This window comes from Tamandua tetradactyla, chromosome 14 (genome assembly GCF_023851605.1).
Source record: "Tamandua tetradactyla isolate mTamTet1 chromosome 14, mTamTet1.pri, whole genome shotgun sequence".
NCBI lineage: Eukaryota > Metazoa > Chordata > Mammalia > Pilosa > Myrmecophagidae > Tamandua > Tamandua tetradactyla.
Genome location: NC_135340.1, coordinates 19,939,652 through 19,967,083, shown reverse-complemented (window position 1 = coordinate 19,967,083; position 27,432 = coordinate 19,939,652). Strand labels below are relative to the sequence as shown.

Sequence of the window (27,432 nt, the reverse complement as noted above, 5' to 3'; positions counted from 1 at the left end):
AAGCTGGTCAAGAGAGAATCATTGAAGATTTGGTACAGAAAAAGGGCTCTGTGAATGAGTAAGATCCAGGCCTCAGGTGGAAAGATTACCTGTTGATAAGAGGAAAGACATTCCCTGCAATTAGAATAAGGGAGAAAGAAGGCATAGGTATGAATATAGATAAATTTATTTTCACTGTAGATAAAGTTTGATCACCTACCGAAAAATAAGAGGAACTGAAGGCTGGGGAGCAGAGATTTGAAGAGAGTGGAGAATGTCCTAGAAATAGAAGAGAAATAGGTATTGGTGGACAACAGCAGGAAGAGTTGTCTAATGGAATGCAGCAAAATTGTTGAGCAATGGTGAGGGTTGGGTTGAAGTTGGAGTCACCAGAAATTTATAGTGGCAGTAATCATAGTACTAAATGGTGGGAAATCATTATTCGCTGGCCTGTCTCAGTGCTGTGCTGGACGAGCTGGAGGACCCGCTAAGTGCTAAATGAATGGATGTACCCAGTTTAACTGAGTCCTACATTAAAGGGCTGCATCTGCTTCATCTTCATTTCATCAACTTAAAACCATGTGACATTTATCCTGGGTCCATCTCCTGTGGTAGAGAAACGTTGAGGTGGAAAATGCACTTTATCCCACTTTTGTACCTGTTTATCATTTTAAGTACACGTTCTTTGTTATGCATGGATACATAAAGTTTTCCAAAGGTCATTGGACAGGTCAGTGTCAGAGCTAGGACTAACTCAGGTCACCTGACCCCATCTTCATAGGCTCTATTATGAGATATGCTATATGATACTGCCAAGTAATTCCAGATGATTCAGCAGGCCTTTAATATGACCTTTCTTCCTTCCTCCCTTTCCTTCCTCCTTCCTCCATCTTTGCTCTCTGAAACTGGCAGACCCCTTGGAACCTTTTCTGAGCCCCCTACTAAGCTGTCCCCAGCTTCATTATGTTCAGCCCTCATTTGCACATGCTCTTGACACCGGGTGTTTGGTGGCAGAAATGGCTGATAAAATTCCACACTGATTAATTTCATGTTTAATCTAACTGATATTTCTGTAGCCTTTGCAAATAACCTTTTTGAACAAAAACTGCAACGGCTCATTCCAAACCCGATCAAAGAGGTATGCATGACTCACAGCCACTAAATAAACATTGATGCCTGATGGCAGTAATATGGCTATTTATATTCAGAGCCTGATTTAACCAGTGGCATTCCTGTAATAAGATAATAAGCATGAGCTGTTTACTAGAAAAAAAGGAGAGTCTGTGGTGCTGGTGTTCAATAAAATCTCTTAACAGGCAAATGAGTCTCTGAAATTGGTTGGCAAATACATCCAGAATGAAATGTGCTAATTAGCTGCTGTTACTGATTTTCTAAAATAAAGAGTTTAAATTTAGATTAGCCTGGAATTTAGTACAATAAAACATACTGGATATATGATATAATGTTGAGAGTCATATAGATTATGTCTAATATATGTCCAGCAATGCAATTAAGAAAAAAAGAACTCGGCACCCAAATCATTAGATTTTATAAAGTGACCATCTAAGAAGAGAAGGTTTTGAATGTGGAGAATTATTAGCATAGACATTGTGAACCTCAGGTTCAAAATTTTTCTATTCAGAGAGCTCTTGTAGTTTATCTTCTTGGCTGCACTGGCAGAGATCTCTATTACTATCAGCACTTTTATTTTTAAATAGAAAGAGCGAAGGAATGTGAGAGTTATCTTTATTGCACTTAGATATCCTTTCAAAATTGATTAACCCATTCAGAGTAAAGATCACAAAGGCTCTGGTGTTCAGGAGACAATTGTTCCAGATTCAGGAATAAATGATCAAGGCATTCCAGCTTGTAAGAAAGCTTCTCCCAGCATCTTCCAGTACTGTTTTTTCCTCCTTAGAAGTTAGAGCAGCGGGAGTACTGCCCTTGTGTCCTTTCTCTTTCTATATCACTCTGGTCAGCAGCTTTCAGTTGGTAAGGATGCATCTTCCACACTCCATTTTAGCTGCTTCCTTCACCGAGTTAGGATGAGCCGTCTCTATCTGGGTTTGCAACTTCAAATGATGAAATGCTATCAGGAGATACCCAAATATTTTTTAAAAACTTGTATATTGCTTCTAAATGTATATAACCAGATCTTAAAAGTAATCCAGATTGTATCTGTATCTTTTTTTTCCTTAGGTTGGTTGGGATGATGTTTGTTTTCCTAAAGCAAATTCTTCTTTTAAAGCCAGCTAGATGGGTGGATGTCAGTATCTCAGTGCCAAAGTGAGTTAATCCATTCATTAGCAATGAGTTCATTCATTTGTCTGGGTTAGCAATGAGTTCATTCACTCATTCTTTTGGGTTCTGTTTACCTACAGATAGACAAAATGTTGGTTATTTGTTTTAACTAAGATGTTCAATCTTTATCATAGTCTTCTAGTAACCAGGGGGAATTGAGTATGTTTGCATTTGTTCCCACTTCATAGTGGGGGCCCAGCTCAGGTAGCAAGGTTTGCACCTATTATGGGACCTAAAATTGTGGGGGATACCTTCAAATAGGCTAGCAAATAATTGAAATTAGAAGCAGAATCCTGAGTATGAACTTGTGATCTTGCCTGTATTTTTTAACAGTATTAATTAAGCTTCTTCAGAAATGAACTATAGCTAGCTTAAACCAAAAGGAAATTCATTTAGAAGTTAATTAGTAATCTCACAAAATGTAAGGGAGAGTTTAACAGGTACACCTCCGATGTACAAAAACTAGAGCAATTCCAGAGACATGGAAACAAAAGTATCTGGGCGTGTTCTGCTGTTTTTATAGCTTAGCTACTGATGTCTCCTGGGTCCTCATTAGTCTTTTTTCAAATTCTATATTCTGAGATGAGAAAATCTGGTTGGTCCAACTTGGTTTTAAAAAACCACCTGAAAAAATCAGTTATGACAGAGATTTGGGGATCAGGGGCACTTTGTATAGACATGGCTTCTGTGGAAGTCCCCAGAGATTGGAAGATGGTTTTCAGCTAGGCAGCAAATCCAAGGGTCCTCTATAGCAGTACTCTTCCAGGTGCCAGGACACAAAACTGTTTGATCCAAATCCATAAACTGACACACTTCCTCCTTCACTGAGAAGGTCTTGCTAAGAACAAAAAAAGTCAGCTGAACTAAAGGCGTGCTTAGTGACATTCTAGTCCAGTACTTATCTCCTCATGACCAGTAGCAAACAGTTTGCTGACCAGAAACTTCCTGTGGACCACCCTTTAAGTAGCACTGTCTCTACTGTTCAGTCCTTATTTGACTTTATGAGACTGGTACCAGAGTAATCAAGTATTTAGGTTCTGAAGTCAAACCAACCTGAGTTATAGTTCTTGTTACTCTTTAATAGCTGAATGTCCTTGAGCAAATTTCCTCATCTAAAATGGAGATAGAATATACTATAACTAGTGGATACTGTAGGAGACAGATGGAGAAAGAGATAGCCATGTGACAGAGGCAGAGATTGCGTTATGGACTGCTGACAAGCCACGACCATCATGCTATAGATTTCAGAGAAAGCATGGCCCTACTTGATTTTGGAATTCTAGGCTTCCAAACTGTGAGAAAATACATTCCTGTTGTTTAAAACAACTAATCTGTGGTACTTTGTTCGGCAGTCCTGGCAAACTAAGATATATGGAAAAAAACATTTAGTCCACCAGATGTGAAAAGAATACTTGGGACATACCATTGTTCCTGAGAATATATTTTTCTAACACTGCCAATGGATCTGGTGATGCTTGTTGGGTCCTTTTTGGAACCAATGTCTTTTATTTGTAGACCGGTATAGTGAGCCACCAAGTAGCACAAAATGCTCTGATCCATACAAGAATAAATCTATTCCTCCCACTCCCTCCACTTCTTTCACATCATGCTCTAACCCCATGAAGAATAACAAATAAACTTGAGAATGTGATATGGCAAATGCTCACTGATATGTTAGTGAACTGTGGCCATTGGTAAGGTATCTTGTCACTGAGAGGCTCTTGTGGCCTTCCATATCCATGACTTCTCTGACCCTTTAGACTCTGTGTCCTTGACGAGGAGTTCAGTAGCCTTCAAAGTTACCATCCAAGGTTTTTAAAAAAAGAAAAAGGAAAAAAAGTCAAGGGCTTTTTATACAATATTCAATTGTATATTATTACCCATTTGTAGACACTATCCAATTGTATATAATTATCCAATCAAGCTGTCTGTTTGTACTCAGTCTTTCCTGGGCCCTGAGGAGAGAGCTTGATTGACCACAAAGATCTTGAGCTCTTGGAAATCAGCCTTTGTCTGGCTGAACCACCCACCTACCCAAAGAAAATGATACCACCAGGGCTCTGTAATGGTAGAAGACGACCCTGTGGCCCTGAGGGCTTGCAAGTACACACACTCAGAACTCATGGCTCCAAATTCTGTCTTTCCCAACCAACTGGATCTCAACTTTGACTTGGCAATCAAGCTGCAGCTTGTCCTGCTCATTCTTTGGCTGTTTATCTGAGAATGATCCCTGTCTGCCTATTCCTATCACTTTGTCTGGCTGGGTCAATCCAATTCCTGAATCCAAGATCACTTGTGAATCAATCTTTAACATTTGCTTACTCCAAATGCTATCTTTAACTGAGATATATGCCCAACATCACTACTTCCAGCTGCCAAAATTCGGACTTTAATGGGGATAAGCAGGTGCCATCTTCCTTTCTCCTGTTCTCAAACATCTCTTCATGAATGCAGCTAATTAAAATAGACTGTTTTATTTGCAATGCACCTTACTCCTTTCTTTTCCCATCCTACTCTCCCAACCAAAATCTACCCTGCCAAATATCCTCCCCCAATAGGTTTTTTTCTTCTTTTTGTCTTCTTATTTTTGTGCATGAGCAGGCACGTTAATATATATATATATATATATTTTTTTTTTTACCCCAATAGGTTTTTGAAAGATTATGGGAAGAATAGGAGAGGAAAGATAACATTAAAAATTAAGAGAAAGAATTTAGAGCGTGCTTGTAAAGAGATATCCAGGGGAGGGAGAAGTCTCTGTATCTTATTGGATTCATTGGCACTCAGCATCTATTTCCACCAACTTCTTTGCTCTCCTCTGGATCATAGGAGCTAGAAAGGCTTAAAATCTCATTTCCCTGATTTTCTTCCTACTAAGGTTCTTGATGTGATTTAGCTTCTACCAATAAAATGCATTCACATGATAGATATCTGGAATGCAGATGGGAGATAGAGACTATTCTCCTTTCTGGGGCGGTACTGGCTGAGCTTTTGTAGTAGTCAGGCTCTACTGTCTGATGGCCAGCTTCATGTGTATTGATTAGCTGTGATGCTGGCAGCAGTTTCCTGACCTCTGGGTAACAGTAGAAAGAAGGTGGAGGGGAGAGAGTGGTCTTTTGAGCCTTACTCAGTAAAGTGGATTGGGCCACAGGTCCCTTGACTGAAAGAGCTCTAGCTTCTTATTCCCCACCCATCTCCAAAAGAGACTCAAACAAATGAAACATTATTTGTTATAAATAAAATTTTGAATGGGATAGTACTGGAATGGCTACTTCTTACAGAATTCAAGACTGGTTCACAGTTAGAAATCAATACAGTTAATCCACCGTATGAATAAACTAAAGAAGAAAAATCACATGAGCATATCGATTGATGCAGAAAAAACTTTCGACAAAATTCAATTCACATTCATAACAAAAATGCTCAGAAAACTAGCAATGGAAGGGAAATTCTTCAACTTGATCAAGAACATCTACAAAAAACCTACAGCTAACATTATTCTTAAAAGATTGAATGCTTTTTTCCTAACATTCAGAGCAGGGAAAGATTGTTGTCTGCAAGGATGTCTGCTCTCACCACCCTATTCAGCAGTGATCTAGCCAGCACAATAAGGCAAGAAAAGGAAATAAATAGCATATAGACCAGAAAGGAAGAAATAAAGCTGTCTCTATTTATAGATGACATAATGGTCTATGTAGGAAACCCTAAAGAATCTACCAAGAAAAACCCAGCCTTCTAGAACTAATTAATGAGTTCAGCAGGGTCGTAGAATAAAGATCAACATCCAAAAATCATTGTATTTCTATATTCTGGCAATGAATATGCAGGAACATTAAAAACACAATACCATTTACAATCACTGAAAAACAAAGCAGAATAAACCGTAGGTGTAAAATGAGATAGAATTGGAATGATGGTTGCTGGAAGAGCCCTTTCTGAGATAAGACACTTCTCTACCCTGACATTAGTAAAGAGGTCAGGAAAACTTGAGTAAGGTTGGAAGTATTAATTTCAGGCAGTTAATTACATTCTTTCAGCATCTGCCTCCCTGAAGTTTTCACTGGGCAAATCCTTTAGGAGGACATCCCCATTAGCTATTCATTCTTCTTTTGCAGTGACTAGAGAATGAAGTGACTGTTGGCTGTGTCACACAACTCTTCAAAATTCACCCCTGGGTGAAGTGATCCTCAAATAATTACCAAGTGAAGTTCAGGTAACTGAATTAGTGAAATACATTGGCTCCTTTGAGATGAAAGACTCTTTAGGAATGTGAAATACTTTGGCTCTTTGTTATTAATAACCTGAACAATGAAAGAACCTAAAGTGGTATTCAATATGCTCCAGTTATGGAATGACTAAAATTAAAGAATGCAATTGATTTTCATTTTCCATAATTTTCATTTTCTATCCTCTTCATTTCAATAGTCAGGGCTGACTATGACAAGACATCAAATCCCCTCTGATGTTAATAAAGCATCAGCCCTAGAGGTCTGGAAAAGAAAAATTCAGCCAAAGAATGGCAAGTAGGTGGTTCTCTTGTTTTCTATGATTTGTTACCAGTTCCCCTCACTTGTCTCTCCAGGTTAAAACTCCCTACCTTGACCTGCTTCATTTTCTTCTGCCTTACACTAATTTTCTAAAATTAAGTGTCTTAACTACTCTTCCACCCTTCATACAAGCAATTGCATGCGTCAGCTGGATAGAGAAAGGTAGGATGTCCTCAGCTTACTGCTGTGCCCTGGGACAGCATCACAGAGGATGAAGAAGTCAGAAGCATAGAAGCAAATCCCTGGTGGGTGTGTTTGAACTTGAGATAGGCAGAATGGGAAGTGAGAGGGAAGGGGGTTTTGTAGATTAAATCAAGTCCCCCATAAAGATATGTTCAAATCCTAACCCTGGCCTTGAGGATGTGAACTTATTTGTAAATGTAATCTTCAAAGATCCTGTCTATTTATAGATCCTCCCCTATTAAGATGAGACCAAACTGAATCAGAGTGGGCCTTAATCCAATATGACTGAAGTTCTTATAAGCAAAGGAAAGCTGGACACAGAAGTCAAGAGAGGAGAAGACAGAAGGAGGCAGATTGTCGTGTGATGGAGGATTGCCACCCCTGGAACCTTACAGACTTAGGAGAAGGGCTGGCCTGACTACACCTTGGTTTCGGACTTCTAGCTTCCAAAATTGCAAGACTATAAAATCCAATTGTTTATGCCAAGCAGTCTGCGATATTTGTGATAGCAGCCCTGACAAACTTAGATGGGGGGAAATGCTGACAAGCCAACTCCCGGTCTACCTGACATTGGAAGAAGGGCTGAAGATGTTTGTAGGGATGTCAGGCCCGATTCATGCCGAATGTAGGCACGCTGCATTTTTTGAATCAGATTTTCTGGGCCTCATTTTTAGTTTTCGTTTTGACAAGGTCATGTGTTTTCTATTCATCTTTTTTTCTTTCAAAATATCTTTTAAAAGTTTTGTTTTTATTTTGGGATTAGAATAGGTAACATATTCACATAGTTCGTAATTCAAAAGGTATATAGTTATATACAGTGAATTTCCCTCCCTCCTGTCTGCGTATTTCAGCCACCCAGTTCCCACTCCAGAGGCACCAATATGATCAACTGCCTACTCCTCCTTGCAGATATCTACACATACATTTGTGTAAGGTGTCTCCCCACCATCTCTTATTTACACAAACTGTAATGCATGAATCTGTCCTACATCTTGCTTTTTTCACTTAATATATTTTAGAGATCATTATACACCAGTACACAGAGTTCCTCAATCTTTTGTATAGTGATAGTAACCCATTATATTAATGTAATATTATATGCCTTACCATTTTCCCACCAATGATCATTTCCATTTCCAATTTTTTGGTACTACAATGTTGCAAGAGATTAACCTTGCTCATATGAGATCTCGCATGTATAAAAGTATGTCTGTAACTGATATTCTTGTAGAGTTGCTGAATCAAAGAAGTTGTACAACTGCATTTTTGAGAGATATTGCCAAATTTCCAATCCGCATCACTGAAATATCCTTTGCCCAGTTTTCTATTGGGTTGTTGGTCTTGTTCTTAATGGTTGTATATATATATAAGCTGCAAATATTTTCCCAGTTTTTCCATTGATTTTTTACTTTGCTAATTTTTGTACACTATTTTTTTTGACATGGCTGAATTTTTCACTTTTCTTTTATGACCACCATGATTTGTGTCATATTTTAAAAGGTTTTCTTAAGTCATAAACTATTTTTAAAATCTTCCATGATTTCTTCTTATATTTTTATGGTTTTATTTTTTATATTTAAAATCTCTGACCCATCTGGAATTTATTTGGTAAGGTATGTGGTATAGCTCTAACTTTATTTATGTATTTATTGTCATAGCCATCTGCCTGGTTGCCAAACACCATTTAAAAACAATTTTTTTCCCCACTTATCTAAAATGAGAACTTTATCATTTGCTAAATCCTTATATGTATTTGAGTCTATTTCTTGACTTTTTATTCAGTTTCATTGTTCTAGTCATGTGCTAGGGGCACATTTAACTTTTTAGAATGGAACTGATGTTAATTTTGTACTTTTTTTTAAAAGTATTTATTTTTTGTTTATGATACATAACCACATACAAACACAAACATTATCATATGATCATTCCGTTCTTGTTATATAATCCATAACTCACACTATCATCACATAATTGCATATTCATCATCATGATCAGTTCTTGGAACATCTGCATCAATTCAGAAAAAGCAATAAAAAGAAAACAGAAAAATATTTGTACTTTGATTTTTTTTATTTATAGATGTATCGCCCCAAAGTAGAGTCTTTTCCTTTGGGCCAGAGATCCAGTGGAAAAGAGGTGTCCTGCTCTGTCTTATTACTTTATTAACTTTTCCATAGATACCTCATGACCAGATTTTCCTAATCTTTTGGAAAAAAACTTCAGCATTTACGATCTGAGTGGTGTAGCCAAGGAAGTGAAATAACCTTGGGTTTATAAGGAGATGACCATAGGAACACCATACTTCACTTTTCCAAATCCTAATGCATGACAGGGTTAAACACACTTGTCCATTTTTAAGACCCATCACTTTAAAATCAAAGTATATTCAATGACTATGCACTATATGGCAAGTTGTTTCGGTTAGGATTCAGACAGGCATAAACAATAAAGAAATGTATTAATTGCTATCACTGTAATTATTGAGGTGGGATGGCAGACAGGGAAGTTAGTTTCAGTGGCCCACCAATATCATTACAGATTTTAGGTTCTTATCTTTCTGTCTGCAATCTTCAGAATCCTCAGCCATTCTCAGACTGGTGGCAAGATGGCTTTGGTAGTTCCAGAAATCTTCCCCAGACATGACAATACCCCGAGGGAAAAGAGAAATCATTTTTTTTATCCTTTTCTTAGGGGCAAGCATTTCACAGAAGAACCCCTTGTCTCACTGGCCAGAATCAGGTCACAGGTCCATTTCTGAAGCACTGGCTAGGGGTCATGATTACCCTTAGACCATCAGACACACACCCCACCCCCACCCCCCACCCCCCACCCCCCACCATGCCCACCCTGGGCTGGAGAACCATGAGTTTCCCCTAAGGCACACAGCTGTGTGGAAGAGGATGGGTATCTCCACAAAATCTGGATTCAAGCAGTAATGAAGGTGGGAAATGGATACAGGTAGTGAGTCTCCCTTATTCCCTTCATTCTTTCTCCTGGCTGGTTCCCTTTGCTAGACATTCAATAGTGTCTACTTTACACACATTTAGTGTTTGAATAGTAATATAGCACCTACAAACTTATTTATTCAACAAATATTTATTGAACTCCTATTATATGCCAAATATTATGCAAGTTGCTGAGGACAGGAAGAAGGAAAGACAGAGATCCTGATGTCAGTGATTTGGTGGAAGAGGCAGAAAATTAGGGAGTTTCATAGTACTGTGGTCAATGTGATGTGCATTGTATAAGGGCACCATGGGAATGCTAAAGAATGAGCAACTCCCTTCTGGGGTGCGTTACCTCATACACATACCAGAAAGGAAGGGTAGAACTAACAGGAAATATTCCAGCAGCTCCTTGAAAGATAAGTAGTTCATTAGGTAAACAGTGGGGAAGAAGATTCCAGGCAGTACAAAGGACTGAGAGCATTGCCATGGCACATTCAGGTTACAACAAGTGGTTCTGTATATCAGGCTATACATGCTGGTTTTCCCCGAGCATGAAGACACGTGGGGTGTGGTGGGGGAAGTTTAGGGCTTGGTTATCAACTTCAGTTTACATTGTTTAGTAGACATCATGATTGGAAACCATCCCTAAGAAGTTCTGACAGCAGATAAAGCTCATTGAAGCATTCAAACGAAAATCGCAAATTATTGGCCAACTTTCTGAAGTTACATTTCAGGGACACCTAAATCTTGTTTTCACTTCGCAATCAAGCTTCTTGCAAAAGTAACCTGTACCAACAATCCTCCTCATATCTATTCAATCCTCAACCCCAACCCACTGATATTTTTTAAAAAGGAAAACGGTGGTTTTTCCCACTAAGGTCAACAAAAGCCTCAATAATTGCAAGTCACAAACAGAACAAAGTCATCACCAACAAAAAGTCTTTCCAAGTCCTAATGTCCTACCACACTGAACTAGTTGCAAATCACAAATTACGTTAATTAACACCTTTAGAAACCCTGGGTACTGAAAACAGTATGCTTCCTTTTGCTACTTCAATATGAAATTAAAATGAAAAAAAAAAGCTAAATCATAATTTTTTCACCAGGACTTCAATTTTTTTTTTTTAAATATTGAATTCTTCCCCCTCCCCACACACAGCCATATATCTCTTTTCCCTCCTCTCTCCCTCTCTCTCAGAAAACCCCTGCTTTGTTAGTTGGTTCGGTATATGCCTGGTCCACCAATTCAATGCTTCAGCAATGATCACATCTGTACCTTGTTTGCAGAGGACTGACTTATGCCCCATCCCCCTCTAAGATATGCCCACTCAGAACCTCAGGATGTGATCTTATTTGGAATAGAGTATTTGCAAAAGTAATTAAGGTAAGATTTTGAGATGAAATTGTCCTGAATTAGGATGGACCCTAACTCTAATGAAGAGTATCCTTAAAGAGCTGGAAAAGGAAAATACAGAGACACCAGGGGAGAAGACCATGTGAAGACAGAATGGAGTCATGCAGTCCTAAGCCAAGTTACATCGCGGGTTGCCAACAGCCTCCAGAAGCAAGGAAAGAGGCACAGCACAGATTCTCCCTCAGAGCCTTCAGAAGGTACCAACCCTACCAATATCTTGATTTTGAACTTCTGGCCTCCAGAACTGTGAGAGAATAAATTTCTGTTGGTTTAAGCCCTCAAGTTTGTGGCAATTTTTTACAGTACCTCCAGGAAACTAATACCTTTTTCTCTAACAGTTTGAATTAAAACCAAGTAACATTTTACTGTAAGGAAAAGGAACTCCAATTAGCTTAGGAAGAGAGGAATTTATTTTTGAGAACTACAATCTAACAGGACACGAAGATAAAGAATTACAGCCTCCTGCTTTAGGAATGGCAAGAGAAGTGACTATCTCTTGTGTCACTTAAATTCATGTTGGCTCTTCCCATGAGTCTGCCCCATTGCCTTCTCTCACTTTCTCTCTTGGCTGGCTCCCTCTGCTGTGTATATCCTAATGGGTGTGCATGGCTTATCAGGTGGTTTCAGCCCAAGTTTCCATAATCGCTAAGCCCACTCCCCACATCTGACTCATATTTCAGCTTCCCAATTACAAATGTCCAGGTGAGAAACTGGGTTGGCCCATTTTAGAATCACACAGGGACTGGACTCCTAGCCAGCTGTTGGATGCCCATCTCTTGCCTAGTTGCAGCAGATGATGCGTGGAGTCTTGTAGTACAGAGGCTGCCCCTTCCACATGCTGTAGGCAAGGATTCCCCCAGCAGAAGCTGCAGGAGTGCAGGCAAAGCTTGGCCTCTCTAATGCAATCTGATCATTTGTCTGCCTCCCTTATTAGATTGTGAACCATGTGAGGGGAAGAAATTCATGCTGTCTGGCTCATCATGTCTCCACTGAATAAATGTCTCAGTACCTGAGACAGAGTAGACATCCAAGATTTTTAATAAATAAACAAATGAACAAAGTAAGTAGTTGAGCTTCAAAGAATTGCATTTATTCAGTAGACCGAGAGAAAGGTAAGCATTTATACTGTTTCTTTACAAATTTTAAAGCTGACTTCCTTCCCTTCAGTCTTCTCGAAAATAGCAAAGAGACTATCTCTACATATATGATAAAATGCACTCACAGATCCACACATCACCTGGCCCTTGATCAGTGTATCAACGGTAGGTAGAGTTCTCTGGCCTACACTATGTCTATGATTAACAAGCCCCATAATCACAAAACTCCTCTTTGAGGGAGTTCAGGCAAGATATTGTTTGGGCCGTCTCTTGCCTTTACACACAGATTACCTTTTCTTCCCCCTTTTAAAAATGGATTTTCCCCCCAGACAGCTTATTGCTACAAAAACTATCTGCTAGGGAAATCTGATAGAAGTTTCTTTCAGGAGGCTGCTTAGCTTTCCAGAAACTTTTCCTTTCCTTTACCTGTCTTACCGAAGCCTTTTCCTGATAGCCTCTCATTTGGATCTAGCATTGCTCAAGTACGCAGTGTAGTGCTAAGACCTGTTGGGGTCAGAAACAAGAAAGGACTAGAAGAAGACGTAACCCATGTCATCAAAGGTTTCTGAAAGCCTGAGTGGCCCTACTGAGCCACTGCTCAGAAAGGAATCATCAGTGTCAGAGACTATTTGCAAAGAAAGGATAGAGTCATGGCCTTAGAAACTCATACTTCTCACTCTAATGGGGGAGAATATGATTGTTATATGCACTTAGCCATGGGCAGGAGAAGAGAGAGAGGAAAATTCCTAAAACCACTCTCTCTCCTCCAAGTCAGTCATGGCCCCCTGGTTCATCTGAATGTCATCGGCAGCAAATTATCATTAAAGCAGTCCCAAAGAGGGAAATATCAGAAAAGGAAAATTTACTTTAAGACTACTTTATATACCTTGCAAGGAATGGATAATATAAATCCTTCTGTGACAAATTGGAGGTGTAGAAATCTAAGGAAAATAATTTCTTAACCAAACTACAACTGTTTCTAAACTTAAAAGTGAATCACCTTTTCTCTTCCTCTGTGTACCAGAAAGGGCTCCCGGGATCTGCCAAGGGGCTATGTGGTAGACCCCATGCCAGGGTGAAGGCCTCATTGCAAGCCACATTCACACCTGTGTAGCACCCAGGCTCAGACACACACAGGGCACGTACACACGTACTGCCTGCACATGTTCAGATAGAGCCCAAATTGCCCAACAACCAACACCTCAGCCTCATCACATGTGGCTGGATTTCCAGAGAGCTAAAGCCCCTGCCCAGGATTAGCAGTGTGCTCATTTCCTCCAGCATTTACATCCCCAGAGTTCAGGGCAGCTGAAGACCCCTATAGAAGGACAAGGATGGTGGCCAGGCTCTCCAGCACGTAATCAGTCACTACAAATGAATGAATGGGTCACTGGGCCAACTGGCCATCACTAGGACAAAGCGAACACATCCCGTTCTGGAACCTTGCTCATCCACAGCATAGGCAACAACCCCGATGAAACATGGGACCCCTACTCACTGGAGAACTCCCATTCCAACCCCATCCTCCCCTTTCTCAATTCTCCCCTCATCATGTTGGTAGCTCCCAGCCTGCTAAGGCTATGTCACACCCTTTCCAGCTCACCTCCTATTCATTCATTCAACAAACATTTACAGGCCATCTACTTGTGTGCCAGTCACCACACCAGGCCGTACAGACCCCCATACAAGGCCATCTCTTCAGTCACAGAATACCCAAACATGGCTTCCCCAGTTCTTCTGAGACCTCACCCTAGAGGAGGAGTGGCTCAGATACTCTCTCTTCCTTTCATTTGCTTATAGGACTTTCACATATTTACTATTTATTTATTTACTAGCCATAGAAGCAGCAGCAGTGGTAGCAAAAACCTTACCTTCCGAGAAGCCTACTGTTATTAGGCTGATATTTACATACATTTGCATTTCCTTTGTACTCACGGTTGCCAGTAGGGAAAGGAAGTTTTGCCAGGGAATAAAAATGCACCTGAGGCCAACCCTCAAAGTGCTATTGCAATAGCCAGTTTAAAACCAAGGAACTAGCTGTTTAGCTAAAAAGGCAGTATTGTCTATTACTTTTGCCCCCAGCTTTTCCTTCTCTGCACCCCTCATAGCTCCTTAGCTGGCCTGTGCAGATATTTGATTCAGGTGTGGGCGAGCTTCATTTGATCTCGGTCTTCCTGGAAATTTTTTCTCCTCATTCTCCAGGTTTTAGCTCTTTCAGCGAGCTCTGTGGGCACCCTCTGGTGGTTGGCTAAGAATTTCACCTGTAAAAATCACTGTCAAACAAGGGATGGCTTTATTTTGTCATCAGGGTCCTAGATGTGTGCCAGATATTGTAAGTGCATTTTCTGTAGCTTGGCTCACCTCTTTGTTGACAATTTGACATAGGAACAGAAGCTTCTCCCTCTCGGGAGGAATGGTATTTATAAAAAGGGCAGAGCTGAGAAACAAGGCAGGACTTGCAGAATGTAATTTTTCTAAGTCAGCTTGGTGAGAAACACGAGGACTGACCTTCCACTGATGCTCAGAGCGCACATTCCCCCCAAGGAAAACCCATCACCCTCCCAGAGCAGGCCTGTCCTCGGGAACTCACCTTCTGTGTGTGTGAAAAACCAAAGGACTGGAGTCAGGGGAAATAAAAAGCTAACAGAGGGCAGTGGAGTAAAAGAGAATGGTATGGTAAGAACAGATGGGTAAACTTCACAGGCCTAAAGCATGCTTTCTTCCCAGAATTCCTGTCCTCAGGAATTCTGGGAATTCCTGTCCCCAAGGGGCCCCCATTCCTGAGTATGTCCCTTGTCTGTGGAGAAGCCTGGGGGGGCGGGGGGCAGGGCAGGGAGTGGAGGAGGGAAGAACTGTCCTCCTGAGAATGGAGCTTCCTCCTTGTTCCTCTCACCACACCCCCACTAGGCCCCGAATCAGGGGGTCTGTGAGGCTGATGGCTCTTTCCACACTGGAAATCCCGTAACTGGTTTTCTGCAGCCCTTCCTCTAAGGAGTTACGAGGTGTAATTGGTCTTAGGATAGTTCCCGGAGTCAGTTAATGTTACCTTCAGTTTGTAAAAAGAGCCCCATGGGGGTAATTTCACCTAGCCTGGCAGTGGCAGGGCCAACGGACAAGTTCTCTCTCCTGCCTCGTGTCCGGGAATGTTTGTCCGAGGTTGCTGTTCTCTGCTGGATCCCACCCTTGCGCTTTGTCTATCCAAGTATACCAAGCTCAGACAGGCCAACTGTAACCTGACCTTTGTAGGGCAGGGTCTTAAGTAAGGATTTACTCCAGGCACAAGGGAAAGGATTCCAGAAGCTAGAAAAAAGAACCCGGTTGCTCAGATTCCAGACTCTTCAAATCTTAAGCCTCGGAGGAATCATTACCAGGAAACAAAGAGGTATTGTCCACCAGGAGCTGCCTCATTTATTGCCCCCATTTTTCAATTGTCTTCTTTTGCTGCCAGGCCTCAGGGCAGAATGGAAGCTCAGCTTCCTGGGAGCCATTGGTCGGCCTGGGTGGCCCTGCTCTGCCCACTGGGGAGAAACAGTGTCTTTGGTGGACAAATAAGAAGTGAAGGTATGACTGCACCAGAGCAAAATACAGGGACTAGTATGATCACCCCAGAGGAACAGCCCAGACTCAGGTACCCACAGAGCCACCAACCCAAGACAGGACAAGCCTGGTACCTCCATCTCAGGAAGTGCAGCAGCTTCTTGGGCCAGTTGCATCTGAACGGGGCCAGAACCCTTCCAGGGCATGCAGGTTTCTCCCTCTGTTCTCTACTTCCCTTTGGAATTAGAGACCATTCTACTTCAGAATGAACGTATTATTGAATAGTGACCACACACCAGATACACTATGGGGCCGTGTTATTCTCAGCTAACAGAGTGCTTGCAATGTGCAGGCGCAGCTCTAAACCCTTTACATAGATTAACCCAGAAGGTGCTTGACAAAAAATGCTGGTTTCCTTTTCTGTTCTGACAAATTCTCTCAGGCCAAAGAACCTTCAACTGAGTCTATACTCAGTTACCTGCTCCAAAACTGAGGAAAAGGTGCGGATAATTTAACAATATGCTCCTTCTGATGAAATAGAGCATTCTTTTCGAGAGAGGAGGAATGCATTCTGAGCTATTTTGGAGGCAGAGAAGGCAGATTTCATAGGGCACCAACAGGAGGACCCAGGCGTGCACTTTCTCATGCAGCAGAAGTTCAAAAGTAGCAGGGAAGTGGTCTTCTGGGACTAAGCGATTCCTTCAGTCACAAGGGAGCAAGTGTGGACATCAGGGCGCTTCCAAATAATGGGACCGAACCTGTTCTCTGATGTCATCAGCAGTGCCAACAAATAGATCCTGACAGCCCCTCTCAGCTGATTTAATAATTGAACCGACTCTTTCTTCTTAGCTGGGTGGGAGGCTTGTGAGATAAGTGTACACTGGGGTTCAGTGGTAGTGCAAGCCTCTGAAGTTTCTGAATAAATGCAGATTGTTCTGCATGCCCAGAGGACAAGGTTGCCTCTCCTTGAGTGACCTTGCTGGCAGCTCTGGCTTTGTTAGCATGTAGACTTTTGTCACGTTTTTGAGATCCTACATGTGAAAGAATTTAAGCTGGAGGAAGCTGGAGAAAAAGGACTGAGTCGGAGAAGGCCTGCTGAGGTAGCGTAAGCCTTCAGCCAAGTTGTCGCACCGGGGCCCCAAGATGATGGAACACAAATAAGACCTTTTCTATCACACATGTACTTTTCCAAAAGCAAGGGGTTACTAATAATTAATAGCAACAGTTATCACCATTTATTAAGAGCTGACTATGTGCTTAGAGCTCTTTACAGGCATTGTTTAGTTCTATCCTCAGTTACTCCCTGAGATAAGTAACACTGTGCCCATTTTACTCAGGAACCTGAGGCTAAGAGCTGACAAGTTACCAACCCCCTACCAGAATGGATAATAAGCGGCAAAGTTGGGATGCTGAGTTTGTGAAGGAGCAGTGAAGGAGAGTATGTTGCCTTAGACTTAGAGTTCCTTCAGGATGGGGTTTTTAAGGAATAGGCTTTGATGATTAAAAGGAATCTTGAAGGCCACACGGTGCTTCACCCCAGGCTTCTCTTGCCTATTCACCGAGCTGGCTCACCCTGGAAATTGTGCCGGAGAGGGCTGGGGGACTTCCCCGCTTACCCCATCTTCTCATTATTTTGGAAGGTCAGAGACAGGACTTGCTTGATGGGCCTCTGACACATGAATTCCACTCGCCCCTCACTTAGAAGGACCCCAGCTTGATTTAGTGTTCTGCTGTTGCTGTCTTGAAATGCCTCATAATTTACTAACAAGGGTCCCTGTCTTTTCCTTTTGCAATGGGCCCCACAAATTACGTCGTAGTTAGTCTCAGTCAGAGTTTTAGGGTTAGGGTAGGAAAGAGGCCGCCAAAGTAGATTGAGCATCCTCTCCTCAGCAGTGGGCTGTCCGCTTAGAATGCCCCAGGTGTTGGAGACTGAGCACCTAAAAGCCGCTTTCCAACAGGCTCAAACTGAAGGAGTTATTTGAAATTTGTTAATATAGGAGAAATTCACTTGTAAATGTGTTTGTTTTTTTCAAAAATTTAACTGCTAAAAACTGGCCACCATATATTCCAGGGTTTATTGGATTTCATAAAAACCACAAAGAACTTTCCTCATCATTGCTAAGCTCAGGAATTCTGAGTGCACAATCATTGCAATTATCATAGTTTTGCTCAGATATTCGCAGCAATATATGTTGGCGATCATAAGGAAGAAAAGGAGCATTGTTTGCAGTCCGATTATATGGAGCATGTAGGAACATGATTGTGCATCAGGATGTCAAAAGCACTTGTGTTTATCATGCCCTATGCTTCAGGCATGCTTTAGTTTATAGTCTTAAGGAGCCAGATGCCTGAAGAAAGAACAATCAGCCCTTAAGCATTTCCCTAGGACTGTGATCACCTAAAATAGCATTTGCTTCCACCTAAAACAAAAGGGAAAATTTGAGCAGGAGAATCTGAGCTTTTGGAGAACTAGGGTCCTTCAGATCTTGGTTTTATGCCATTTACAGTATGTAGGCAATATGAGCCCAGCAAAATGTAAATTAGTAAATTATATCAAAATTAAGCCGTTTCCTTGTTGTTGTTTCGTTGTTTTTAAAGGAACACTAAATATTTTGATAGTTTGGTCTACACCATGCACACACATATTTTATCTTCTTAATTCAAAGATTAGAGTTATTCCCCTTAGGACTGGTGCTGGAATTGCTGATACCAGTGACGGTTTATTCCAAGGCATTTTCATTCATTCATTCATTCATTCAAAATGTCAGATCAAAGTATGTGGGTATCCTGAATAGGCTAAACATTTAGTATCCCCTCCACTGATATTCTTTTTTTAACTTTTTAAATTGTATAATAAAACATATATACAAAGCAAAGAAAGAAAAAAAGCGATAGTTTTCAAAGCACTCTTCAACAAGTAGTTACAGGACAGATCCCAGAGTTTGTCATGGGCTACCATACCATCATCTCAGATTTTTCCTTCTAGCTGCTCCAGAACATAGGAGGCTAGAAGGCATAAATTTTTTTTATCATCACAATTGACTTTTGTGTGTGTGTTTGAAAAATAACATATATACAAAATAAACTTCAAAGCACAGCACAACAATTAGTTGTAAAACAGATTTCAGACTTTCGTATGGGTTGCAATTCTGCAATTTTAGGTTTTTATTTCTAGATGTTCTAGGATACTAGAGACTAAAATAAGTATCAGTTTAATGATTCAGCAAGCATATTCGTACGTTAAACCCTACTTTCTCTGTATAATTCCACCAGCACTTTTGGTCTTTCTCTCACTCTTAAGGGATATTTGGGCTATGCCCATCCTCAATTTTTCATGTTGGAAGGAGCTGTCAATAATATGGGATAGGGAGATGGAACTAGCTGATGTTCTGGAGAGGCTGGGCCCCTCTAGGTTTCAGGACTTATCTGATCCAGGGCCCATCTGAAGGTCGTAGGTTTCTGGAAAGTTACTCTAGAGCATGGAACCTTTGTAGAATCTTATACATTTCCCCATCCACCAATATTCTTTTATTATTTGTTCAAGATTTATTTAGTAAGGGTGGGGAGAAGCTGATTTGATATTAGTAATAAATAAATACATCTTTCTTTGTTTATAACCTATATGTCTACTGTCTTTTCATTGTCTTTTGAGTATTTTCGAAGCAAGACCCACTTGTATTAGAGCATTGGTATGCAAAGCAATTTACTGATACATTGGAGATGGTGATGGAGAAAGGCATTTATATTGTACAGCAGACAGTATTTTGCTTGCAAATTCCTATTCGACTTGTCTCTCCTCCAAGTATCTGTTCCTTGGCCTTGCATTATCCAGACAGTCTCTGTCTCTGCGTTTCTCTCTCTCTCCTCTTTCTTTTTTTTTACCAACTATCCTCTCTCTGCCCCACCCCTGCAGTTCCTACCCAAATTTGAAGATCTTCTCCCATAGTCATGTTACCAGACAAAGGCAGCGAGTTTTCTGCCCAATGTGCTCAAATGACCAATTCCTGAGACACCAGGGTTTCAAATAGAGAAAGAGTTTATTGCTAGGCATGGAGCAGGAGATCAGATGGCCTATCAGTCCCAAATTCTGTCTCTCTGAATTGCAATAATTTGTTATAGTTTCATAGTAAAAAAGATGGGCACGTTTTAGGATAATGAGACTTCATAGCTCTAGATGATGTAATTAGAGATGATCTAATTATTGAGCACAAATAAATTGATTACAAACTTAGTCACAGAATGTATGTAAGAAAACAGCAGCCTTAAAATGATGATGGTATAAGTTTTAGTATTATAATAAGGTATTGGTCACCTATAGGTTAAAGTCTAAGCTACTGCGCATGTCAGATGGGCCCATTTTGGTTAGCTTCTGCTTCAGTTATCAAGATAACTTTGGATTTGGGTGGGTTAGTTTGGGGCTGACCCAAGACCCTTCATTAATAAACATTAGGAGTTGTTTTTAGTGATCATAAGACTCTAAAGTTGAAAAACTGGATGAAAATGTACAAGTGAAGGTTAGTCACAAGGTTTTTATAATCACAAGGACACAAGAGAAAGCCTACACAATCACCAACAGATCAAGGCAGCTAGGCTACAGTTCAGAGACTTCAACATAATTCCCTACGTCTAAAGGAATATCTATATAATGATTCAGCAATCATAACTATTCCTTTATCTTAACTTCTTGGTTACAGCTGATCAGTATTTATTTTCTTTATGCTTAAGTTACCAAAGATGAAGATTTTGCTTCTGCACATGTGTATCAGCTGACATGTATAACAATTTTCATAGCAATACTGTTCCTAAAAACATGAAAACTAGACACAAGCCAAATGCCCATCACTAAGACAATGGATAAGCTATGGTAAATTCTCTCTGTAGAATATTATACAATAGAGAAAATGAATGAACTTCAGTTATAAGCAACAACACAGAAGAGTCAGAGATAGTACAATGTTGAATGGAAAAAGTAAGTTCAGAAGACCATACACAGCATGAAACTCTACTTATTAAGAAAGACCAAACAACTAAAACTATGGTATATTTGGAGAAATACCAAAGAAACCCAAACTGACAATGTGGTAGCTTTGAGAAATATGGACAAAGAGCTGTGGAAACCCTGAGAAAGGGGGAGAAAAATAATGGCGTCCCAAAGACATCCATACTCTAATTGCTGCAATCTGTGAATATGTTATGTTATATGGCAAAGGCCAATTACAGTTGTAGAGGGCATTAATTTTGTGCTAATCAACTAACCTTAAAATAAAACAACTAGCTTGGATTATCCAGCTGGGCCTAATTTAAATCACATGGTCCTTAAATTGCAAGGAGAGTCAGAACCAGAGATGGCATCATTAGAAACACTCAACTGGCTATCATGGGATTTGAAGATGGAAGAAGCTGCAAGCCAAGGAATGCAGGCAGCTGGAACAGGCAGACACTAGAAAAGGCAAGGAAACCGATTCTTCTTAGGATCTCTGTAAAAGAGATCAATCCTGCCAACAACTTGATTTCAACCAAGTAAGATTCATTTCAGATTTCTGACCTCCAGAAGTATAAGATAATAAATCTGCATTCTTTTAAGCCATTAAGTTTGTAGTAATTTGTTACAGCAGCAACAGGAAACTGATAAAGGAGGGAAGGAGCGAAGGAGGGCAAACCTTTGTTGAATGTTCTATGACTCAGATGCTTTACTGGGAGCTCTGCACATTAACGTGGGTTTAATCTTCACCACAACCCAGTGAGGGAGATATCATTATCTCTACTCTCCTGATGGGAAAACTGAGATTCAAACATTAAGTGACTGATGCTGATGAGATGTGGTCATTTAATCTGAGTCACGACAGATAATGAGTTTCTCAGGTGCAGAGGTGGGTGTGGGCATTCCAAGTAGATGAAACAGATGTAAACGTGCAGAACCACAGGAGAGTGTGCTAATATCAAAGACAAACCACAGTGAAGGGAAGGATGTAGCACCAGCTCTTATAAACTTGGGTGATAAGAGAACTGTCTGTGCGTTGCAACAATGGCCAAAAAAACCTCAAGAAATGTAGTCAAGTATATTACTAAGGATGCCTGATCTCAAAAGATACTTGCTTCCTAGGAATCAGAAGGCTTAGCCAGAGATGCATTACCCAATAGCATACATGTAGGACACCAGGAGAATGGAGATACCAATATTTTTAAAAGTAATATTTAAAAAAGTATCAAAGTAGTCATAATGAGAAAAAGAAGAATCTTGTTGGCCTTCTTAGGACTAATTTTGCAGTTTAATATTGTTTTCATTTTTGGATTCCTTTGGTATGGCAGATAATTTATTGTACATATCACAGTCTTCTTAGTGTCCAAGTCTTCCAAAAGTCTTAATTCAGCCCACACCTATGCTGGAACTATTATGCTAATATTCATTTATCAAGCAAATTAAAAATTAAGGATAGCAGCTCCGTTTCACGTCTGAAATAACTGAGGCCAAGAATAGGAAAAGAACAAGGTGTTCATTAGCACTGTGTAGGACATGAGAACAGGTTCCTATTTAGGACTCAGAGAAACGAATGATAAACTTTGGTTTGTTTCATCTTATGCTGTGAAACCCCAAATTCCAGTTTCCTAAATCCAATTTTAGGAAAAGTATCACATGGGCTCCAGAATGGCTCTACATAGATGCTTCACAGCAGCTTCCTGACCACATGGAAGGTTCAAGCTCGAAGTAACTGACTGGAAGGAAACTTAATGCATAGATAAATCTCTCACTTAATGGATGAGCAGAATGAGGTCTGCAGAGGAAATGACTTGTCTTTCTGTTTAAAAATACACTTAGTAAAGAAATGTTTAAAAGCATTCTGTAAAATCTAAAAACTATCTCTGAACAAAAATATACTCCAGGTAGACAAGAAGGCACCTCCAGGCAAAGACATGTGTGTTTAAAATAAACCTGCTCCTTGGTCCTTACTTTCTTCTTCTATTCCACCCCCCACCCCCACCCCACCCTGCCACTGTCTTTTTATCTTCAAAGAGTCTTCTCCACGTTAATTAGTGGATCTTTGCTGAATCTAGTGACTATAATTGTGAAGCAGAACAAAAACAGAAAACTCTCCCAGGGCCTTGCAGTGAGCAAATGCAAGCAGTCTCGGGAGTCTTCGGAGCTGGCACCTGCCCTTTGTCTCCTGCACATTTTCCCCACACTGGACCCCAACCCACACAGACATAGACAGTCATCAAGACTCTCCAAACCTTCCCAACGGCCCACATCTACCAGAAACTACCAGATTCTGACCTTCCCTCCTAAGGCAACTAAAAGGAGTTATGCCCCATTTTCTAGTCTCCCAGACCTCCTCTAAAACTGGGAATGGTTTGGAATTGCTTCTGTAAACTACTTGGATGATGCTCTCGGTCAGCTCCCCTTTTTATCTAGGAACTCTTCAGTAGAATGACAACTAGGGATAGAACACCATGGGTTCTAGAAACAGGATAGGGAGTTAGACCCCAGCTAAGATGCTTGGGGTACCAGGGAGCAAAGCCCCCAAATGCCTGTAGGAGTGGAGACAGAGAGGAGAGTGATGCAAATCAAGCTAAGGGAAAAACTCCCTGCCAACAAACATATGGCAGGTAAACAACAGAAGCTGTTAGAGTTAGCTACTATGCCCTCCTCCTTTCCCTACCAGAACTCTCCTGAAGGATCTCCTGGGATGTGCAGAGGTGGGTAGTAATAGCTTCTTGCTCCAATTTTTCCTTAGCACAATCTCCTTTCCTTATCCATAGATAAGGCTAATATTGGACAGTTTTGAATGGGGACTGAGATTAATTAAAAATCACGAGCCAAGCCTTATAAGCAAGGCACATGGTGAGAAAATTTTAATATCTTCAGAATCAGATGAAAAGTTCTGTTCCTCATGCCATTTATCTTCAATGGGTGTTACCCCTGGACTTCAAATCATTTTGCTATACCTTTTAAGACATTTTCCTGTCTGCATAAGCCTTCTATTGAACCATGTAAGGACTCAAGGCAATGATATGCTGGTAAATGTTTAACTGGCTATGATTTGCAGCCTTTGCCAATTTGCATGGTATAAATACTCCTCCATGGCCAATTGCAAGCTACCACTATGTTATCAGTGAACATAGTTGGAAAAAGATGCATATAGTTGGCTCTCCTGTGCAAGTGCAAGTTGACTCAAGCACACCACAGGGGCAAGACCATATACCTCTGAGACTATTACTTAGATTCAATCCAGTTTCATTAGCCCCCAGATGGTACTTTTTCAAGACAGAGATGGGCTGACAGAGAGAACTAATCAGCTGCATCAACACCCAATGTGCTGATTCCATATGTAGAATAATAGGAAAGTTGGTCAATTGAGCATTGCAATTCCCGGAATATTGTTTGTAATTCTCTGGCCCATCCTTTAGTATTCCCTTCTGTAAAGGAAAGGTATCATACCAGCCACTGCTCAGCCTTTTGGACTAAAGACAGCATGCATTAACTCAGTCTATACTGTCACCACCATTGCTGATCCACCTAATAGCACCTCCCCAACTTCTCTTTGGATCTGCTGGGAAGCACAAGTAGTCATAGAAAGTACCCATCCATAGACCTCTGACATGTTCATTTTGAGCCCCTTACCTGGTAATTTCTCTAAAAACATAACTTGCAGAAATATGAATACCTCAAGACTCTCTGAACTCAAACAAAGCTTTCATTGTGTTTCACAGAGAATGACAATTAAGAACCCTGGGCAGATACCTTATAAGGAAATCATTTTTAACTAGATGCCCTTCAAACATTACCCCTACTTCTCTGTTTATAGTCACTCAATGATAAAGGGCACAGTACTATATGGGTCAGGCCATAGCACTACTGCAGGACCTACACCAACTGCCAGAGTAGAAGGGTGGTGGCTGGGTAAGCGTAATGGAGGGCCGTGGCAAGAGTGATGGAGGGAGGGGAACAGTGAGCCCTGTATAAATGGTTTTACTTCCATCCTGTGAGTCTCTCAGGGGCACAGTAGATTCAAGCATAAAGGAACTAAAGCAAACATTTCCCCAAGTTCTCTGTTATCCTCTCATCTAGTTGGAGATATATACAGGTCACAGTTGGAGATATCCAGGTTTACTCAGAAAACAATATAAGCCAAAAGTAAAAAGTGAAGAGTCAAAATTATGTCTTGATAATTTAATGTAAATATATATGTATTTTCTCCTTTTTACCTAAATCCTGCTCCCAATTATTTAACTTTGACTACGGTAAAATTGGAAATGAAACATTTTATCTAGGCATTCTGGGACGTAGTTAAGTGCATTTAGTATTTCTTAGAGAAGTCTGAACTATACAACCATTTTGTCTTTCTCTCGGCCTCTACCCTTTGCTTTCCAAGTGAACTGAGCTAAATTCATGATGAAATATTTTATTGTATTATACTCACCATTGCTAAATACTCGACTGATTTAATTGCTTTCCTAGGCCATGAATCTTAAGAACTAATTGACAAGGGATGTGTGATCTTTTCTAATGCATATCCATCCCATCAGAGGGGTTTATGATACTGTTCCAAAGTCCCCTGGTTTTTTATGTTACCGTGCAATATTCCAATAAATATCTTAATCACACAGACATGAATTAACAGACACATTGAGAGTCTTTCTGAATATTCACTTGGTGAGAGATGTAGGTGGCTTCTTTGACTAGAAAAGCCTGCAGGCAGATCACATGCCATGTTGGAGAGGGAAAGAAGTTTCCTCTGGGAAAGCTTAGCATTCCTTAAATATTTATGTTTGTTTTCTCAGTTATAAAATTACCACATTTCCCTCAAGAATTCTACCAAATATGTCTATTGTTTGAAGGTTTTTCTTTTACTATGCCTTCCAAGACAGTGTGTACATGACTTTTTAAAACTCACTCTGAAAAGTCAGGGGACTCCCTTTTGTCGTAGGAAGTGGTGTGCAGGTTCAGCAACTTCTTTAATGTTTCTCTTTTTCAGAACTGCACAGAGACACCACTCTGCCTTCTCAACACTCTTCCAGGAAGCACTGCATATAACAATGGGAGCTTAATTTTAAACAAACCCTGCACTCGTCATTTATAACCCTTATCCTGTCACTTGTAGTGAAATCTTAAGATTTCGGAGTTAAATGAATTTACCAGAAGTGACCTTTCTACTTAGCTTTGCTTTTGCTACCAACAGAATGGGGAGAAACAAATCTGCTGCTACTCCACAGTGGAGAAAGAATGGATAATTTGGCTCCCCCGGCGAAAGTGGCATTCTACAGAGCATGACTGAGTAACTGCTGCTGGAAATGGAAGAAAACACTGTAGTTTCCACAGTATTTATGTTCTGAGAGCCCAAGGTGGGGCAAATTCTGTAACAAAAGCCCAGAGAAAATGTCAATCACTCACATTCCAGAATAAGACTTCCATCTTCCTTTCCTAATTTCCCAAGGTGCTTAGCATATTTTATGCCCAATAAATGTGACTGACTAACCAAATGAAAGATGGGTAGTAGGTTGATTAGTGACTTATCATTGTCTACAATATATACATTACGTAGTCTGTCAAAACTGACATGGAAAGATAGATAACTCTTGCTTTGAATTATTAAATGTCCAAAGAATCAAAGGAAGTATTTTAACTCATTTTGTCATCATATCTCAACTTTATCCCATTAACAACTTTCTCTGAGGCAAAGTATAAAAGGTAGTCTTATGGACATCACCTAAAACACATGAGAATACCTCATCCCATATTTCACTTTTTAAAAAAATTCTTATGGTACTCTTTGTCTCAAAAGATCATTAATAAGTTTTAATGTAATTTTCTAATTTTCAGAGAGCAAGGTGTGAATTCCAAGCTGAATTCAGTGGTTGAAGGCTATCTCAGCTGGATAAAGACCAATTGAAGTGTTTGTTTGTGTGTGCCACAGCATATCTTTACCTGGTTTCTCTGAAATATTACCTGGCTAGACAACTTATTTTAAAAAGCTTCTAGTATACATATCATTCTACCTACAAAATTTTCTTTTCACCAACTAAAGAGACTGCTAAATTTAGCATAAAGAGATCAAAGCTGATTAGCTTATCTTATGAGTCCTTAATAAGTATTTCTCAGTGAAAATGAAGACAGTGGTAGCAAAGATAAGTATTTGGTGGGAGACAAAAACCTTGAGCATCATGGTATCAGATTTCCTATAGACAGCTACTTTTTAAAACTTTTTTATTGTATAATAGAACATATATACAAAGCAAAGAAAGAAAAAGCAATAATTTTCAGAGCACTCTTCAACACTAGTTACAGGACAGATTCCAGAGTTTGTAATGGGCTGCCATACCATCATCTCAGAGTTTTGCTTCTAGCTGCTCTAGAATATAGGAGGTTATAGGAATAAATATCTTTTTTATCATTACAATTGACTTTTTTGTGTGTGTGAGAAATAACA

The 27,432-nt window shown here is 40.2% G+C and overlaps 1 long non-coding RNA gene across 1 annotated transcript in view; it reads right to left on the bottom strand.

Moving 5' to 3' along the window:
• Positions 1-3,641: 3,641 nt before the first annotated feature.
• Positions 3,642-27,432, bottom strand: part of LOC143655666 (uncharacterized) — a 325,146-nt gene continuing 301,355 nt past the window's right edge. Inside the window, exon 6 of the long non-coding RNA XR_013162210.1 lies at positions 3,642-4,071. This is a non-coding gene — a long non-coding RNA (uncharacterized LOC143655666). The remainder of the gene's footprint in view (positions 4,072-27,432) is intronic.